Below are 19383 nucleotides of genomic sequence, written 5' to 3' on the forward strand. Positions count from 1 at the left end.
ATATCTCAGAGACCCCTGACAGCAGCTCAGGCAGACACACTCAGCCTACATGTGGGACGGTCACACTTGGTCCTTGTTGCTCTGACGGCTGCAGAGGGTGAGTGACGGCTCCTTTACACCCACCAGCTTCACGTGTTGTGTTTATGGTTGTTCGTCACATGTTGTGTGTGTGTGTGTGTGTGTGTGTGTGTGTGTTGTTTACGGTAGCCTGTTGTGTTTTAGCTAGTGCTCTTAGCTGTGTTTATGTACAACTGTAGATGTCACGTGCTGCCTTTCGTCCTCTCTTGATAAATTCCATCACTTCTTTTTTATACCGTAGATGTAAGTGTTCACTGGCATAGTAAAGACCACGAGAGAGAGAGAGAGACACAGAGAGAGAGAGAGAGAGAGCGGGAGAGTGAGGGATGAGTACCTTTGGAGGATGGAAACATGTGATTTGCTGTTAACTAGTAATCTGTGCCCCATTCTGCTATGAACGTCATCATGTTGTTGTACATATTGTGTATTATATCTCTGTGTGCATAATTTAACATTTCCTTATGAATTTCATCTATGTCTGACCTTTCCTTTCAATTAGTTTATTAGTATAAGATTTTATATTATAATTCATAATGCTTGGGCAAATTTGTATATTGACACTGCTGAGTTGGAGTGAGACAAGATGAGAGAGCGAGAGAGAGAGAGAGAGAGAGAGACCTTGACCTTTAACCAAGTCTTTAATGGTCCAATTTTCCCTTCACTTTAAAATAATATTAACACAGATATTCATAAACACAGTGACGCACAACAAGCCCCATACACAGTAAAAACAAAAATACAGATCTCCCTTTTTCAGAAATTAAGAAATAATTGGTTTTCTACACTGCGAGAGTGACAGAGAGAGAGAGTGAGAGGGCGAGAGAGTGTGACAGAGTGACAGAGAGAGAGAGTGAGCGAGAGCGTGGGGGAGAGAGAGAGTGAGCGAGAGAGGGAGAGTGGGAGAGAGAAAGAGTGGGAGAGAGAGAGTGAGTGAGTCAGAGAGAGAGAGGGAGAGAGAGTGACAGAGAGAGAGAGTGAGCGAGAGAGGGAGGGAGAGTGGAAGATAGAAAGAGAGTAGTGGGAGAGAGAGAGAGTGAGTGAGTCAGAGAGAGAGGGAGAGAGAGTGAGAGGGAGGGAGAGAGAGCGCGGTGGGGGACAGATGGAGAGCCAGAGCTTGGGTGGGACAGAAAGGGGAGGGGTGGTTGTGGGGGGGGGGTGAGCGGAGTGACACGATTGGCTGGGTCTGAGTCAGCATTCTGAGGCTGTGACTCAGAGCAGCATCAGTAACAGAAGCAGACTGCTCACATGGGACTATCACCTCACATACAGAACAGGAGTTCAGCCGGCCGGATGGAGGGTGGAGGGTGGAGGATGGAGGAGTGTGCGTATCTGTGCATGTGTTTCTCTGCGTATTCATCTCTCACCGTGTGTCCATCCACTTGTACGTGTGTGTGTGTTTTATACAACCAAATGTTTTGTATCGCTGTTCCGCTTGTTAAAGGCCACTTGACTCAACTGCTGTACTTTTCGATCGTCCCTTTTTCACTTTTGCACTTCAATGTCGTTACGCCGGTCCGCAGCATCCCGTTAAAGTAAGTTAGATAAGTGTTTTCTACTGTGCCTCTGAACGTTGTCCGTACGGATCGTTCATATCTTTTCACAACATGTTTATACAGCTGTGAACGTATGTGTGTGTATGTGCACAACTGCAAGCACACATGCAGGTATGTGTGTGTGTGTGTGTGTGTGTTTGCTGCAGACTTGTTCCTCTCCCCGTCCTTTGCATTTTCTTGTTTTCTAGTCGCTCGCTCCTGAAAGCTCACAGGACTCCGATGCGAATTGTTTCTCCATGTGTCTGCAATGCTTGAGGTTTCCTCTCTGCCACCGCTCGCTTGCGGATGACAATGTGTGTGTGTGTGTGTGTGTGTGTGTGTGTGTGTGTGTGTGTGTGTCACCGCAGGCCGGGTGAATTTCCATTCATAGTTTTGACTCACCATAAACATATAAGCAGTCTTCATTGTTCCAACAGAGTTTTCTTTTTTTTTCTCTCTCTCCCGCCCCGTACATGAAATGAAATTATCCTGCCAAAAGATGAGAACACTGATTTCTGTGAAGAAAGTGACTTTGAAAGTGAGTCACTCCAGAGCGGGGCGGCCTCCGATTGGCTGAAGACGTTGTTCCTTTCTGTCACAGCTTCCTGTCTCTATGAATGGCGAGGCGCTGCGGACCAATGGGAGGGCGGCAGTGAGGATGCAACGGTGATCCAGGAAAAAATAAGCCATTGTTCGTGAGACGCGGGAGGAGCGTGACCTCCCCGCTGCGTGCCCGCTCCGTCTCCCAAAGCCAACAGCAGAGGAGGCGCAGCGCACTTTAGCAGGTAGGTGGCCGCTGTCGGATGACATGACGGATAATCTCCCGTGTTCATTTGCCACACATGAAACTTGTTATCTTGCTAGCCGTCTCTGTCAAGTTTTATCTCAGGAAATGATTTAAAAATGTGTGTACCACAGACTAAAAGTGTGCGCCTCCCCTGTGAAAATGTATTGTAGTATAGCTGCAGTTAACTGTATGAAAACTGTAACGCTTTATGTAGTATTACCATATAAATAAACTATAAATATTATATGGTTATATAAAGCTACATTGTTACGTATAGTACTCCTGTAGTATTCTCGGAGTCACTCTAAAGGTTTACTATAATACTATAATTAGTGGATCATTTATAACAATCCAATAGTATTTTCAGTCATCAGCCTGTAGTATTACTGTAATACTATCTATAGTGTGTTTGTATATAGTATGAGGTGTCGCCACAACTCTACTGTGGGAGATGGATTATAACGCTGTGTTCCTTGTTGTGGTCATTGTGGGAGCGCTTAACTTTTTTTATTAGTATTTTTGTACTGTTTTTGTGCCTTGCCCTGACTTAGCTCACCCACAAGTGAGCAGACAGACCAGCAGGCAGGGCCGGTGCCCTTCAGCTCACAGCCAGACCCGCCCCTCCGCCACCGCCACCTTTGGTGGACATTTATTGATTACGTGATGAGTCAGCGGGTGTTCATCGAAAGCTGTGTGTGTGTGTGTGCGCGCTTAATCAGAACGACTCTAGTTTATACTGGGTGTAACAGGGGACCGTTGGGGGACTTTGGGTTGAGAAGATGATAAAATGGTGTGGTACACATATGAGATGTATGACAGCAACCTCTCGTTTTTTTATCGATAATTCACTTTACCGCTCCATCCACTTTTTCCTCTCCCTTCAGAAGGGACGTATAGCTGAAACTGGTTTTATTTGCAAAGAAAGTTGAGTCAGTTCATCTGGACTTTCATTCAACTTTCTTTGATTTTCTTACCCGGGTTATTGAGCACGCATAGTGGTTTTATTGCGGTTTTATTTCTGACTCTACTGTCTTTTGACCCAAAATGAAATATATATTAAGTTGTACCCTATTGTGCAACACACTGCTGTAAGTGGATTGAGAGAAATGGAAGAAGAAAGCTGGAAAAGAGAAGTGACGCGCAGGAAGGCGTTAAGGCGTCGTTCTGCTTTTTGGCCAGCAGATGTCAGTAGAGAGCTGGGAGCGCTTCTGGATGACCCGCCGAGTCGGTTAGTCAGTCACGGGTTACAGATGCAGTTCCCTCTTGGAGGAGCCGGTCTGAAACTTGTTTTTAAACAGATTATTCAGGCAAAGGGAAGGAAAAGAGACGAAGACCAGAAGCATGACCGAGCAGTCCGTCACTGATAAAAGGTGCTTGTGTAACGGCATCGCACAGTGACTTCTTTGAGAACTATTCACAGTAAGACCACATGACGCGCCACACGTGTTTAATTAGCTTGTGTTCAAACCGACAGCCTTACATTTGCTTCATTTAAAGATGTGATCCGTAATTCTTTCACGTTAAACTGTCTTACTGGACTCTTCTTCTTTCTTTTTTTTCCTGCTGGCGTTTTTGTTATATGTTACGTTACGCCGGGCCACCGTTCCCGCCGAGTATTCAAATATAATTGCGCGCGCACAAGAAACGCGTCGCCAAAGGAAACGGAAGGAGAAAACGAGGGAACCGGAACAAGTGTGGGGTGGTGGTCGTCGCTAAAATACAGAGTTAAAAATTATCTAAACCTTTGATTAAGTTGAGTTAAATGTGTGATTATGGATCGATGTTGTTCAGTATTGCTGTGTCAGATGGCCTTTTTGGTCGGTGTCCTTTCTCCAAATTACGCGGAGTACCGCTGGATTATTTTACCGGGTCAGACCAAAATCTGCGACTGTCAAAAGGTATCGGGACCAGCAGATGATGCCAGATCCACCAAAACTGCAGAAATTAAGAGCAGCCGCTTTAATGACATTACCGACGTCATTTGAAACCAAGGTTTCACCCAGCAAAACAAGTCAACTTCTCTTTTTCACTTTTTTTCCTTCTTATTTTGCCTTAGTCACAAACTGCCTCTCTTGCGTCTTGTTTTCTGTCAGACGTACAGTCACACACCACCAGCTGAGGTCTCTGTCCATCTTGATGGGTGATGGGTTGGGGGTGCTGATATTTCCCCAGTGTGTCCGCTGGCAGTCGGAAATTTCCATACTGATAGACAAGAGTGCCGGACCACACCTGTGCTCCGTGTATCCTACCAGGAATTCTGTCAAGACAGAAATGAATCCCGATGCTTGTTAGTGGTATCTGCCGATAGTCCTCTAGAGAGAGCGAGAGAGAGAGAGAGAGAGAGAGAGAGAGAGAGAGAGAGAGAGAGAGAGAGAGGAAAGAGCAAGAAGAAGGCCACTTTATTTTTGTCATTGTACAGTTGTTTGGTTACAATGAATGTGTTCTCTGCATTTAACCCATCCTAGGAGCAGTGGGCAGCCGCAGCGCCCAGTGACCAACTCCAGTTCTTCTCTCCATCGCCTTGCTCAGGCAGGGGAGGGAGAGAGAGAAAGAGAGGCTGGGGGGAGGCAGAGTAGAGGGATATGTAGGGGGATGAGAGGGGTTGGATGTGAGAAAGGAGGAACCGAAGTTGCAGCTAGAGGATGATGGATGACCACATCTGGCTTTGTTTATCCAGCGTGATGAAACCAGCGTCTATGTATTCGGCGGTGCTGAGTCACTCATGGCGGTCTGTGGAGAACTCACTCTGACTTTTGACCTGGTTATATTTGTGTGTGTGTGTGTGTTTTTTTGCATCCATCCACTGTGTATCACGATGCCGCGTGCAATTTGAAGATGAAAACTTGCTCTCAAATAATCCAATATTTTGTACTCATGACTCTGACAGCTTTAATTTGACAAATCTCCGCTTTGCTAAAGACGGCTCGGCTCTTCAAGGAGTCTCCTGGCAGCACATTTTCTTCCATCTAATATAGAGGGCAAGCGGACTCGAGCCTTAAGTCTGTGCACGTGTGTGTGCGTGTTTCTGCGTCTGTGTGTGTGTCTGTGTGTGTGTATGTGTGTGCGCTTGTTAGTAGTGGTTAATGTGAAATGCAGCTACTGACACACACTTCTGTACAGTGGATATACAAAGTCTACGCTCTCCTGTTAAAATGGCAGGTTTTTGTGATGTAAAAAAATGAAACCAAGACAAATCATGTCGGAACCCTTTCCATGTTTAATTGGAAATTGCAACCTATAAAATAAAGTGAAAAACAATTAAACATTTTAGGGAAAAAAATTACAAAAAACGTACATTAACCCGGGTGCATAAGTGTGCACACCCCTAAACTAATACTTTGTTGAAGCACCTTTTGATTTTAGTTCAGCACTCAAGTCTTTTTGGGTAAGTATCAGCTTGCCACATCTTGACTGGGCAATATTTTCCCACTCTTCCTGCCTGCCACCAGGCAGAATGGTGGCCCAGTTCTCTCCCCCTGTCTGCGTGGGTTTCCTCCGGTTTGCTCCCACCATCAAAAAGACATGTATGTTAGGGTTAATACTCCTGCCTGTGGCCCTGAGCAAGGGAATGGGAAGAAGAACTGGAGTTGGTCCGCGGACGGGCGCTGCAGCTGCTCACTGCTCCAATACGATAGGAGGGGTTGCATGCAGAGAACATTTGTTGTAAGAATACAATGACAACATAAAGTGGCTTTCTTCTTTCTTTCAAACACGTCCTAGATCCATCACATTGTGAGGGCCTCTCCTTTGCACAGCCCTCTTCAGGTCACCCCACAGATATTCTATTGGATTCAGGTCTGGACTCTGGCTGGGCCGTTCCATAACGCTGATCTTCTTTTAGTGAAGCCATTCCTTTGTTGCTTTGGATGTATGCTTTGGGTCACAGATGTGCTGAAAGGGGAAATTCCTCTTCATCGTCAGCTTTCTAGAAGACGCCTGAAGGTTTTGCACCAGAATCGACTGGTATTTGGAGCTATTCATGATTCTCTCACCTTGACTAAAGCCTCAGTTCTGGCTGAAGAAAAGCAGCCCCAAAGCCCATGCTGCCTCCACCATGCTTCACCGCGGGTATGGTGCTCTTTTAGTGATGTGCTGGTTTGTTTTTGTGCCAAACATACCTTTTGGAATCATGGCCCAAAAGTTCAACCATGGTCTCAGCAAACCATAACAGATTTTTCCACATGGTTTTGGGAGGCTGGATGTATCTTTTTGCTAAATGTGGCTGGGCTTGGATTTTTTGTTTTTGTGTGAAATGACTTCTGTCTTGCCACCCCACCCCATAGCCCAGACATATGAAGAATACAGGAGATTGTTGTCACATGTAGGGAGCAACCAGGACTTGGCAGATGATCCTGCAGCTCCTTTAATGTCGCCGTAGGCCTCTTGGCAGCCTCCCTGACCGGTTTTCTCCTCGTCTTCTCATCAATTTTGGAGGGACGTCCTGTTCTTGGTAATGTCACTGTTGTGCCATATTTTCTCCACTTGTTGATGATTGCCTTCACCGTGTCCCATGGTGTATCTAATGCCTTGGAAATTCTTTTGTACCCCGCTCCTGATCGATACCTTTCAACAATGAGATTGGGATTTTTTATAAGCTCTTTGCGGACCGTGGCTTTTGCAAGTTGGATGCAACCAAGAAGATGTCAGGAAAATCCGACAGGAACAGCTGAACTTTATTTGGGCTTAATCACGTCACTTTAATTGATGGCAGGTGTATACTGACTACTATTTAACATGAGTGTGACTGTTTGGGTTTCCTCCAGGTGCTTCGGTTTCCTCCCACAGTCCAAAGACATGTACAGGTGAATCGGCCGTACTAAATTGTCGCTAGGTGTGTGTGTGTGTGTGTGTGTGTGTGTGTGTGTGTGGGGGGGGGGCCCTGTGATAGCCTGGCGGCCTGTCCAGGGTGTCTCCCCACCTGTCGCCCAATGACTGCTGGGATAGGCTCCAGCATCCTCGCAACCCTGAGCAGGATAAGCGGTTTGGATAATGTTTAGGTGGTCAAAGGATTGGGGCATAGTTGCAATCACAGCATTGTAAGATGGCGGCAGATGTACTCTTAGCCCCCCCCCCCCCCCGGTTCAGTGATGGTCGTTCCCTGTTAACATAGATGGCCTCTTTGACTCCCCGTCCAACCATCGTTCCTCTCTATCAAGGTTGTGCACATCCCCATCCCTGAAAGAGTGGCCACTGGCCTGTAGATGGGTGTAGACTGCGGAGTCCTGGCCTGACGTGTTGGCAACGTCCCCTCCAACACAACGGCCGAGGAAGGGGAGAAATCCCACATTAAACAGGCCCTGGTTAAGTGTGGTTATCCTAACCGTGTGCTTGTCAAAGCCAGCAAGACACCCATACAGTGCACCAGCCGGTCGAAGAGAGGAGAAGGACAACAGCTGTCTAAACATAAACCAGTGGTCATTCCGTATGTGGCGGGAGTGTCGGAAAAGCTGAGACGTGTATTTTCCAAACACCACATCTCGGTTGCTTTCAAACCCCAAAACATGCCGCACCAGAAGTTGGTCCACCCCAAGGATTGGGTCTCCCAGCACAAACAGAGCAATATAGTGTACGCTGTTAAGTGCCGGGAGGATTGCCGTGACTTGTACATCGGGGAAACCAAACAGACGCTGGCCAAGAGGATGACGCAGCACAGGAGAGCTGACACATCAGGCCAGGACTCCACAGTCTACACCACCTACAGGCCAGTGGCCACTCTTTCAAGGATGAGGATGTGCACATCCTTGATAGGGAGGAACGATGGTTTGAACGGGGGGTCAAAGAGGCCTTCTATGTGAAGAGGAAACGGAGCATCCCTAAACCGAGAGGGGGGGGGGGGCTTAGAGTACATCTGTCACCATCTTACAATTTTGTGATTGCAACCATTCCCCAACCCTCTGTGAATAGTACATATGGCCATCAAAACTAGTTAATGGGCACACCCATATTTGATCATGAAACTGGTCGTTGGGTTTGGTCGTTATACATCTGTCACCATCTTACAATGCTGTGACTGCAACGATCCCTAATCCTCTGTGAATAGTACACACGTTCAATGATCACACCCATATTTGCATATGAAACTGGTCGTTGGTTTCGGACGTTAGGCACTGTATTGTACTCTATTGTCTATAAGGGTGGGGATACCTGCAGTCAGTTTAAACTGAAGATGTCACTAAGTTGAGTGATGAAACCTATCTGTTAATAAAGGTTGTGTCCAGATGACCTGATTCCACCTTCTTTGAGTGAAAGGGAAGGTTTACAAGATGGTGGTGAGACCAGCTATGTTATATGGTTTGGAGACAGTGGTACTGATGAAAAGACAGGAGGTGGAGCTGGAAGCTGCAGAGTTGAAGATGTTAAGATTTTCATTGGGAGTGATGAAGAAGGACAAGATTAGGAACGATTATATTAGAGGGACAGCTCAAGTTGGACGGTTTGGAGACAAAGCAAGAGAGACAAGATTGAGATGGTTTGGACATGTGTGGAGGAGAGATGCTGGGTATATTGGGAGAAGGATGCTGAATATGGAGCTGCCAGGGAAGAGGAGAAGAGGAAGGCCAAAGAGGAGGTTTATGGATGTGGTGAGGGAGGACATGCAGGTGGCTGGTGTGACAGAGAAAGACGCAGAGGACAGGAAGAGATGGAAACGGATGATCCACTGTGGCGCCCCCTAATGGGAGCAGCTGAAAGTAGTAGTAGTAGAGGAAATGCTGTCTAAATTGCTTGTAATAGAGACAGTCATCATCTGCTGAGTTTTTATTTTTGTACATAATTTGTTATGGCTGTATTCAGTGGTGGGTCATCGGGGCCTTCTTTGCTGGCCCTGTCAAAATCAAAATAATATTTTTCTTTTTCATAATTAAGTTGAAGTGTGCCTGAAATGTGTCTGAATTCAGTTTTGTTTTCTCATGAGGCTGGGCAGGGATTTCCTACATCATCTGAACACATCACAGCTCCTTGGACCAGCACTAGATTGCATTGCTAGCCTTTCGTTGAAGCCCAAAGCTCCACACTGATTACAGCTTGCGAGTGACCGTATCATCAGCCAATCAAATTTTGATGTGTCGTGACAGAACGTCCCAGGGCCCTGCGATGTGTCGGTGCTAGCCCCGGTGTTGTCATCAACTTTTTGCTTGATCCTTTGGCGGGTTGTGATTGAACGAAGCGCGATACCCACCTCATTCACAGCTACTGGCGGTCTTGCTGCTGAGCCACTTCGTGTTTTTTTGCAAATCTGATAGAATTGTCTGCATTTTTCATACGTTCTCCCAAATGGGCTAAATTACCGGATGATTTTTGTGAGAGAGGGCTGCCACGACTCTCAAGTGAGGTGGAACTTCATCTCCCGGTCAGTGTGCACACTCTTCTTATTGAATTGAAGGCGGTGCACTGGTAATATTGTGGCTATACTTTATTGAGTTTGTGGAAGTTGTGCGAGTGACTGGTGAACACTACATCAACTGTGGAAACTTGTCTGTTGCTTTTGGTTTCGTGCCATGTGGTGTGCGAGTGCGGTCTGGTTGCTGAGTGACATAAAGGAAGAGCTGATGGGGATGCTGCAATAGCTGCTGGAGTGCACAGTGGTGTGCGTTGTGGTTGCTGAAGATCAGCTGTCTTGTTGTGTTGATCCAGTAGTGCAGATAGTGTATTTTGTATGTGGCTATCTTGGCATCCGTTTGAGAAATTTATTAGTGTGTGTGTGTGTGTGTGTGTTTGGGGGGGGGTGCAGTTCGTTACTGATGAACCTGACTGAAACCCCGGGGTAACTGTACTGGCTGTATTGTTTTAAATACCCCAAAATATCGTGGGTCCACCAGACTCGCGAACCTTGTGTGACTAGCAGAAATGTAAACACCATTTTCTCCCCCTCCTTTTTCTCCCCAATAGTATCCGGCCAATTACCCCACTCTTCCGAGCCGTCCCGGTTGCTGCTCCACCCCCTCTGCTGATCCGGGGAGGGCTGCAGACTACCACATGCCTCCTCTGATACATGTGGAGTCACCAGCCGCTTCTTTTCACTTGACAGTGAGGAGTTTCACCAGGGGGACGTAGCGCGTGGGAGGATCATGCTATTCCCCCCAGTTCCCCCTCCCCCCCAAACAGGCGCTCTGACAGACCAGAGGAGGCGCTACTGCAGTGACCAGGACACATACCCACATCCAGCTTCCCACCCACAGACACTGTCAGTTGTGTCTGTAGGGAGGCCCGACCAAGCCGGAGGTAACACGGGGATTCGAACCGCTGATCCCCGTGTTGGTAGGCAACGGAATAGACCGCTACGCTACCCGGACCCCCCCCCCCCCCCGTGTTTCCTTGCATTGGTACAGTGTATGATTCACATAATGAGGAAAGTGGTTGAGGGAAAACAACCCAATCCACTTGTTTTCTGTTATCAGATTGTCTTCCCTTTCTCTCTCCACCTCACTTCCTTCTTCCTTTTTATCTCCTCCCTCCATCCCTCCCGATTTCCTTCTCTCCCTCCAGCACAGCTGTTCACTGGTTAAATGACGGGATATTGCAGTGAAGTTTCATGCAACTAACGTAGGTGGCGGTTTAGTGAGGAGCGGTGAATTCATGTTGTGGGGAGCGGGGTTGATGTCAGCTCTTAGCTGCAGCACAGTGACAAAGCAGAAGACAGCAAGAGATAGTGGACATTTTGAACCGAGGTAACGTAGGTGAGGACAGTCCCAAACTCTGTGAGGATGGACTTTTATCTAGAGACGCATGCAGAACCATCTGGGACGTGTAGAGGGATCTGTGTATGTGTGTGTGTGTGTGTGTGTGTCTTGCAATGTGAGGTTTCAACATGGTTATACTTAATTTCTTCAGTAGTTAGTTTTTGTGCTGCCAATGCCGACATTACATTCAAAACAACCCATGCAGGTCACAATTTCCAGCGATCGCAGATTTTATTGTAACACCGGCAAGATAATCCATGATGTTGTGTGTAATTTGAGTAAAGAAAGCTGATAATTTACATCATCTAATTGGCAATATTGAGCAACATATCAATCCATATCAAACATTTAATTAAAGCTCATGAAATGTTGGATAATGTTTAGGTTTGTAGCTGTTTCAGCGGATATTGCTTGCTCTTCTGCATTCAGGATGCAAGCTCCCTCTTCTTCTTCTCTTCCTTTTTGTGAGAGACTCAACACATTTCATATGTGAGTGCAATCAAAGGATTAATAATGACGTTTTGTGATGTGAAAAATTAAAAATAACCACTCTAACCTTTGGATTGAGGACGTGTTTGCAAAGTGAGGACATTTTGTCCGATCCTCACTTCTTTAAGGGGTCTGTTTTAGGGTTGGGACATTGGTTTTGGGTTTAGGGTTAGGGTTAGGGTTAAGGTTAGGGATAGGTTAAGTTTAGGGTTAGGTTAGGGTTAGGGTTAGGTTAAGTTTAGGGATAGGTTATGGTTATGGTTAAGTTTAGGGTTAGGTTAGGGTTAGACGTATTTCTGATGGTTAAGATTAGGGTAGTCAATGAGGGACTTCACAAGTCCCTCGTGTGTGTGTGTGTGTGTGTATGTGTGTGTATGTATGGGTGTGTGTATGTTTGTGTGATTGTGTGTATGTATGGGTGTGTATGTATGTTTGTGTGAGTGTGTGTGTGTGTATGTATGGGTGTGTGTATGTTTGTGTGTGTGTGAGTGTGTGTGTGCGCGTGCGCATGTGCATCCATGTCGACAATCAACCGCCTGAAAGCATGATGTTGGAAAACAGTTTGCTGTCTGTGTGTGTGTGTGTGTGTGTGTGTGTGTGTGTTCAAGGCTGTTTTTGTGTTTGGACTCCGAGCAGTCAAATTGCATTCCACGCCCAGCTGAAAATAGTTTCAACTCGTGGTTTACCATGAGTGTGTTTGTCATATGGGCCGGGTGGTGTTCCTGACTCACGCTGGATAACACTGACGAGAATCAAACCGTCACACAGTCAGTTTCCCACAACACACTTCAACCCTCGCGAAGACGACCCGACACCATGCTCATAACCAAGTATTCAGGAGTGAACATGTGTGCTACAGTTGGACTGTAGGTTGGGGTGTAGGTTGGGGTGTATGTTGTAGGTTGGGGTGTAGGGTGTAGGTTGGAGTGTAGGGTGTAGGTTGGAGTGTAGGTTGTTGTCTGTATGTTTCCCTGCCGTTGTGTGTCCTGGTGTTAAATTGTCGGTGTAATCCAGTGTGCGGTGTAATGCAGTTTGCTGTGTTGTGTTGAGCTTGTGTTGGCTGTGATGCTGCTGTGGCTGAAGCGTTGTGTTCCGGTGTTGAGCTGTGCTGAAATAAAGCCCAGCAGCCTCGGCCTCGGCTTAGCCACGCAGTACTAGTACTAGTACTGGTGTGTACATGTACTACGTAGTGCGAGGTAAAGGGATGTAGTTTGGTTTGCGAGGTGTCTGTGTGACCTACGTAGAGTCACACAAACACCGTGTTGACATTACAAACAAAATGTGGCCCAAATCTGATTTTCTTTACTACGTGTGTGACACAGATGTGGTTTTTCTTTTTTCAGGGCCGTGTGGCCACAAAAAAGGGTTTTGTTTGTTTTCCAGTCTGGTTCAGGCCACATTCATATGTGGTACTGGAATCTGGTAGATCCAGCCCGAGTCTGACCGGGCAGATGGGCATTCACGCTACTTTTACTGGCAATAACTGCACCCTTTCGCGTCTCCTCATCCTCAACAGCCGATTAACTGTCTTCCGACTACCAGGCCAAATGATAAATGGTAAGAGTTAAATAATAATAATAATAATCCATCCATTATCCCAACCGCTTATCCTGCTCTCAGGCTCACGGGTATGCTGGAGCCTATAAATTGCCCCTAAGTATGAATGTGTGTGTGTGTGTGTGTGTGTGTGTGTGTGTGTGAGAGCCCTGTGTGATGGACTGGCGGCCTGTCCAGGGTGTCTCTCCACCTCCTGGGAATAATAATAATAAAAATAAATAATAATAATGGAAAAGTTCACCGGCTGTATCCCAGGCAACATCAACATCTGCAGTCCAGAAGATCGCCCTACTCAGAACAGCCCACATATTACAATGAGTACTGTCAATCAAGTGACATCTGCCCTATAGTGCCTCAGGTCCATTGTTTGGACCTGGCTCAACACGATGTGAAACAGGAAACATGAAAGAAATAATAATAATTAATAATTAATAATAGTAAAATAATAAACATAACCCTGAGAGCAGGATAAGTGGTTTGGATAATGGATGGATGGAAAATTGTAAATGGACTGCATTTATATAACACTTGACTAGTCTGCCGACCACTCACAGTGCTTTACAGTGTACACCTCACATTCACCCATTCACACACACATTCACATACACACACACTCACACACTGATGGGGGAGGCAGCCATGCAAAGCACCAACCTGCTCATCAGGAGCACTTAGGGGTTCAGTGTCTTGCTCAAGGACATTTCGACACGCTCTCTGGAGGAGCCGGGGATCAAACGAGCAGCCTTCAGATTACTAGATGACCCGCTCTACCCCCTGAGACATACCGCCCCAGTCGTTTTTTTAGTCGATTTTGCAACTATTCACGTGTCTGTTGTTGAGACGTGCAGGTGATGATGTCATGTGTTGCTGAGACGTGCAGGTGATGATGTCGTGTTGCCGATACGTGCAGGTGATGATGTCATGTGTTGCTGATACGTGCAGGTGATGATGTCATGTGTTGCTGATACGTGCAGGTGATGATGTCATGTGTTGCTGATACGTGCAGGTGATGATGTTGTGTTGTTGAGATGTGCACGTGATGGTATCGTGTTGCTGATACGTGCAGGTGATGATGTCATGTGTTGCTGAGACGTGCAGGTGATGATGTCATGTGTTGCTGATACGTGCAGGTGATGATGTCATGTGTTGCTGATACATGCAGGTGATGATGTCATGTGTTGTTGAGACGTGCAGGTGATGGTATCGTGTTGCTGATACGTGCAGGTGATGATGTCATGTGTTGCTGAGACGTGCAGGTGATGATGTCATGTGTTGCTGATACGTGCAGGTGATGATGTCATGTGTTGCTGAGACGTGCAGGTGATGGTGTCGTGTTTATACATGCAGGTGATGATGTCGTGGTGCTGATAGGTGCAGGTGATGATGTCGGGTTGTTGATAGGTGCAGGTGATGATGTCGGGTTGTTGAGACGTGCAGGTGATGATGTCGTGTTGCTGATACGTGCAGGTGATGATGTCGTGTTGTTGAGACGTGCAGGTGATGATGTCGTGTTGCTGATACGTGCAGGTGATGATGTCGTGTTGCTGATACGTGCAGGTGATGATGTCGTGTTGCTGATGCATGCAGGTGATGATGTCGTGTTGCTGATACGTGCAGGTGATGATGTCGTGTTGTTGAGACGTGCAGGTGATGATGTCGTGTTGCTGATACGTGCAGGTGATGATGTCGTGTTGTTGAGACGTGCAGGTGATGATGTCGTGTTGCTGATACATGCAGGTGATGATGTCGTGTTGCTGATGCGTGCAGGTGATGATATCATGTGTTGCTGATACATGCAGGTGATGATGTCATGTGTTGTTGAGACGTGCAGGTGATGATGTCGTGTTGCTGGTACGTGCAGGTGATGATGTCGTGTTGTTGAGACGTGCAGGTGATGATGTCATGTGTTGCTGATATGTGCAGGTAATGATGTCGTGTTGCTGATACATGCAGGTGATGATGTCATGTGTTGTTGAGACGTGCAGGTGATGATATCATGTGTTGCTGATACGTGCAGGTGATGATGTCATGTGTTGCTGATACATGCAGGTGATGATGTCATGTGTTGCTGATACATGCAGGTGATGATGTTATGTGTTCCTGATACATGCAGGTGATGATATCATGTGTTGTTGAGACGTGCAGGTGATGGTATCGTGTTGCTGATACGTGCAGGTGATGATGTCATGTGTTGCTGAGACGTGCAGGTGATGTCATGTGTTGCTGATACGTGCAGGTGATGATGTCATGTGTTGCTGAGACGTGCAGGTGATGGTGTCGTGTTTATACATGCAGGTGATGATGTCGTGGTGCTGATAGGTGCAGGTGATGATGTCGGGTTGTTGATAGGTGCAGGTGATGATGTCGGGTTGTTGAGACGTGCAGGTGATGATGTCGGGTTGTTGAGACGTGCAGGTGATGATGTCATGTGTTGCTGAGATGTGCAGGTGATGATGTCGTGTTGCTGATACGTGCAGGTGATGATGTCGTGTTGTTGAGACGTGCAGGTGATGATGTCGTGTTGCTGATACGTGCAGGTGATGATGTCGTGTTGCTGATGCATGCAGGTGATGATGTCGTGTTGCTGATACGTGCAGGTGATGATGTCGTGTTGTTGAGACGTGCAGGTGATGATGTCGTGTTGCTGATACGTGCAGGTGATGATGTCGTGTTGTTGAGACGTGCAGGTGATGATGTCGTGTTGCTGATACATGCAGGTGATGATGTCGTGTTGCTGATGCGTGCAGGTGATGATATCATGTGTTGCTGATACATGCAGGTGATGATGTCATGTGTTGTTGAGACGTGCAGGTGATGATGTCGTGTTGCTGATACGTGCAGGTGATGATGTCGTGTTGTTGAGACGTGCAGGTGATGATGTCATGTGTTGCTGATATGTGCAGGTAATGATGTCGTGTTGCTGATACATGCAGGTGATGATGTCATGTGTTGTTGAGACGTGCAGGTGATGATATCATGTGTTGCTGATACGTGCAGGTGATGATGTCATGTGTTGCTGATACATGCAGGTGATGATGTCATGTGTTGCTGATACATGCAGGTGATGATGTTATGTGTTCCTGATACATGCAGGTGATGATATCATGTGTTGTTGAGACGTGCAGGTGATGGTATCGTGTTGCTGATACGTGCAGGTGATGATGTCATGTGTTGCTGAGACGTGCAGGTGATGTCATGTGTTGCTGATACGTGCAGGTGATGATGTCATGTGTTGCTGAGACGTGCAGGTGATGGTGTCGTGTTTATACATGCAGGTGATGATGTCGTGGTGCTGATAGGTGCAGGTGATGATGTCGGGTTGTTGATAGGTGCAGGTGATGATGTCGGGTTGTTGAGACGTGCAGGTGATGATGTCGGGTTGTTGAGACGTGCAGGTGATGATGTCATGTGTTGCTGAGATGTGCAGGTGATGATGTCGTGTTGCTGATACGTGCAGGTGATGATGTCGTGTTGTTGAGACGTGCAGGTGATGATGTCGTGTTGCTGATGCATGCAGGTGATGATGTCGTGTTGCTGATACGTGCAGGTGATGATGTCGTGTTGTTGAGACGTGCAGGTGATGATGTCGTGTTGCTGATACGTGCAGGTGATGATGTCGTGTTGTTGAGACGTGCAGGTGATGATGTCGTGTTGCTGATACATGCAGGTGATGATGTCGTGTTGCTGATGCGTGCAGGTGATGATATCATGTGTTGCTGATACATGCAGGTGATGATGTCATGTGTTGTTGAGACGTGCAGGTGATGATGTCGTGTTGCTGATACGTGCAGGTGATGATGTCGTGTTGTTGAGACGTGCAGGTGATGATGTCGTGTTGCTGATACGTGCAGGTGATGATGTCGTGTTGCTGATGCATGCAGGTGATGATGTCGTGTTGCTGATACGTGCAGGTGATGATGTCGTGTTGTTGAGACGTGCAGGTGATGATGTCGTGTTGCTGATACGTGCAGGTGATGATGTCGTGTTGTTGAGACGTGCAGGTGATGATGTCGTGTTGCTGATACATGCAGGTGATGATGTCGTGTTGCTGATGCGTGCAGGTGATGATATCATGTGTTGCTGATACATGCAGGTGATGATGTCATGTGTTGTTGAGACGTGCAGGTGATGATGTCGTGTTGCTGATACGTGCAGGTGATGATGTCGTGTTGTTGAGACGTGCAGGTGATGTCATGTGTTGCTGATATGTGCAGGTAATGATGTCGTGTTGCTGATACATGCAGGTGATGATGTCATGTGTTGTTGAGACGTGCAGGTGATGATGTCGTGTTGCTGATACGTGCAGGTGATGATGTCGTGTTGTTGAGACGTGCAGGTGATGATGTCATGTGTTGCTGATACGTGCAGGTAATGATGTCGTGTTGCTGATACATGCAGGTGATGATGTCATGTGTTGTTGAGACGTGCAGGTGATGATATCATGTGTTGCTGATACATGCAGGTGATGATGTCATGTGTTGCTGATACATGCAGGTGATGATGTCATGTGTTGCTGATACATGCAGGTGATGATGTCATGTGTTCCTGATACATGCAGGTGATGATATCATGTGTTGTTGAGACGTGCAGGTGATGTCATGTGTTGCTGATACGTGCAAGTGATGATGTCATGTGTTGCTGAGACGTGCAGGTGATGGTGTCGTGTTTATACATGCAGGTGATGATGTCGTGGTGCTGATAGGTGCAGGTGATGATGTCGGGTTGTTGATAGGTGCAGGTGATGATGTCGGGTTGTTGAGACGTGCAGGTGATGATGTCGGGTTGTTGAGACGTGCAGGTGATGATGTCATGTGTTGCTGAGATGTGCAGGTGATGATGTCGTGTTGCTGATACGTGCAGGTGATGATGTCGTGTTGTTGAGACGTGCAGGTGATGATGTCGTGTTGCTGATGCATGCAGGTGATGATGTCGTGTTGCTGATACGTGCAGGTGATGATGTCGTGTTGTTGAGACGTGCAGGTGATGATGTCGTGTTGCTGATACGTGCAGGTGATGATGTCGTGTTGCTGATGCATGCAGGTGATGATGTCGTGTTGCTGATACGTGCAGGTGATGATGTCGTGTTGTTGAGACGTGCAGGTGATGATGTCGTGTTGCTGATACGTGCAGGTGATGATGTCATGTGTTGTTGAGACGTGCAGGTGATGATGTCGTGTTGCTGATACGTGCAGGTGATGATGTCGTGTTGTTGAGACGTGCAGGTGATGATATCATGTGTTGCTGATACGTGCAGGTAATGATGTCGTGTTGCTGATACATGCAGGTGATGATGTCATGTGTTGCTGATACGTGCAGGTGATGATATCATGTGTTGCTGATACATGCAGGAGATGATGTCATGTGTTGCTGATACATGCAGGTGATGATATCATGTGTTGCTGATACATGCAGGTGATGATATCATGTGTTGCTGAGACGTGCAGGTGATGGTGTCGTGTTTATACATGCAGGTGATGATGTCGTGGTGCTGATAGGTGCAGGTGATGATGTCGGGTTGTTGATAGGTGCAGGTGATGATGTCGGGTTGTTGAGACGTGCAGGTGATGATGTCGGGTTGTTGAGACGTGCAGGTGATGATGTCATGTGTTGCTGAGATGTGCAGGTGATGATGTCGTGTTGCTGATACGTGCAGGTGATGATGTCGTGTTGTTGAGACGTGCAGGTGATGATGTCGTGTTGCTGATGCATGCAGGTGATGATGTCGTGTTGCTGATACGTGCAGGTGATGATGTCGTGTTGTTGAGACGTGCAGGTGATGATGTCGTGTTGCTGATACGTGCAGGTGATGATGTCGTGTTGCTGATGCATGCAGGTGATGATGTCGTGTTGCTGATACGTGCAGGTGATGATGTCGTGTTGTTGAGACGTGCAGGTGATGATGTCGTGTTGCTGATACGTGCAGGTGATGATGTCATGTGTTGTTGAGACGTGCAGGTGATGATGTCGTGTTGCTGATACGTGCAGGTGATGATGTCGTGTTGTTGAGACGTGCAGGTGATGATATCATGTGTTGCTGATACGTGCAGGTAATGATGTCGTGTTGCTGATACATGCAGGTGATGATGTCATGTGTTGCTGATACGTGCAGGTGATGATATCATGTGTTGCTGATACATGCAGGAGATGATGTCATGTGTTGCTGATACATGCAGGTGATGATATCATGTGTTGCTGATACATGCAGGTGATGATATCATGTGTTGCTGATACATGCAGGTGATGATGTCATGTGTTGTTGAGA

At 46.9% G+C, this 19383-nt stretch overlaps 1 protein-coding gene across 7 annotated transcripts in view; it reads left to right on the forward strand.

Annotated features, from left to right (window-relative positions):
• The first annotated feature begins 2314 nt into the window (after positions 1 to 2314).
• The window catches only part of LOC130108500 (neuron navigator 1-like), a 176852-nt gene continuing 159783 nt past the window's right edge, over positions 2315 to 19383 (forward strand). For all 7 annotated transcript variants that reach the window (XM_056275453.1, XM_056275457.1, XM_056275455.1 and 4 more), the window contains exon 1: positions 2315 to 2395. The gene's annotated coding sequence lies outside the window, so the exon portion shown is untranslated. The remainder of the gene's footprint in view (positions 2396 to 19383) is intronic.

Source organism: Lampris incognitus, chromosome 2, assembly GCF_029633865.1.
Source record: "Lampris incognitus isolate fLamInc1 chromosome 2, fLamInc1.hap2, whole genome shotgun sequence".
Classification (NCBI taxonomy): domain Eukaryota; kingdom Metazoa; phylum Chordata; class Actinopteri; order Lampriformes; family Lampridae; genus Lampris; species Lampris incognitus.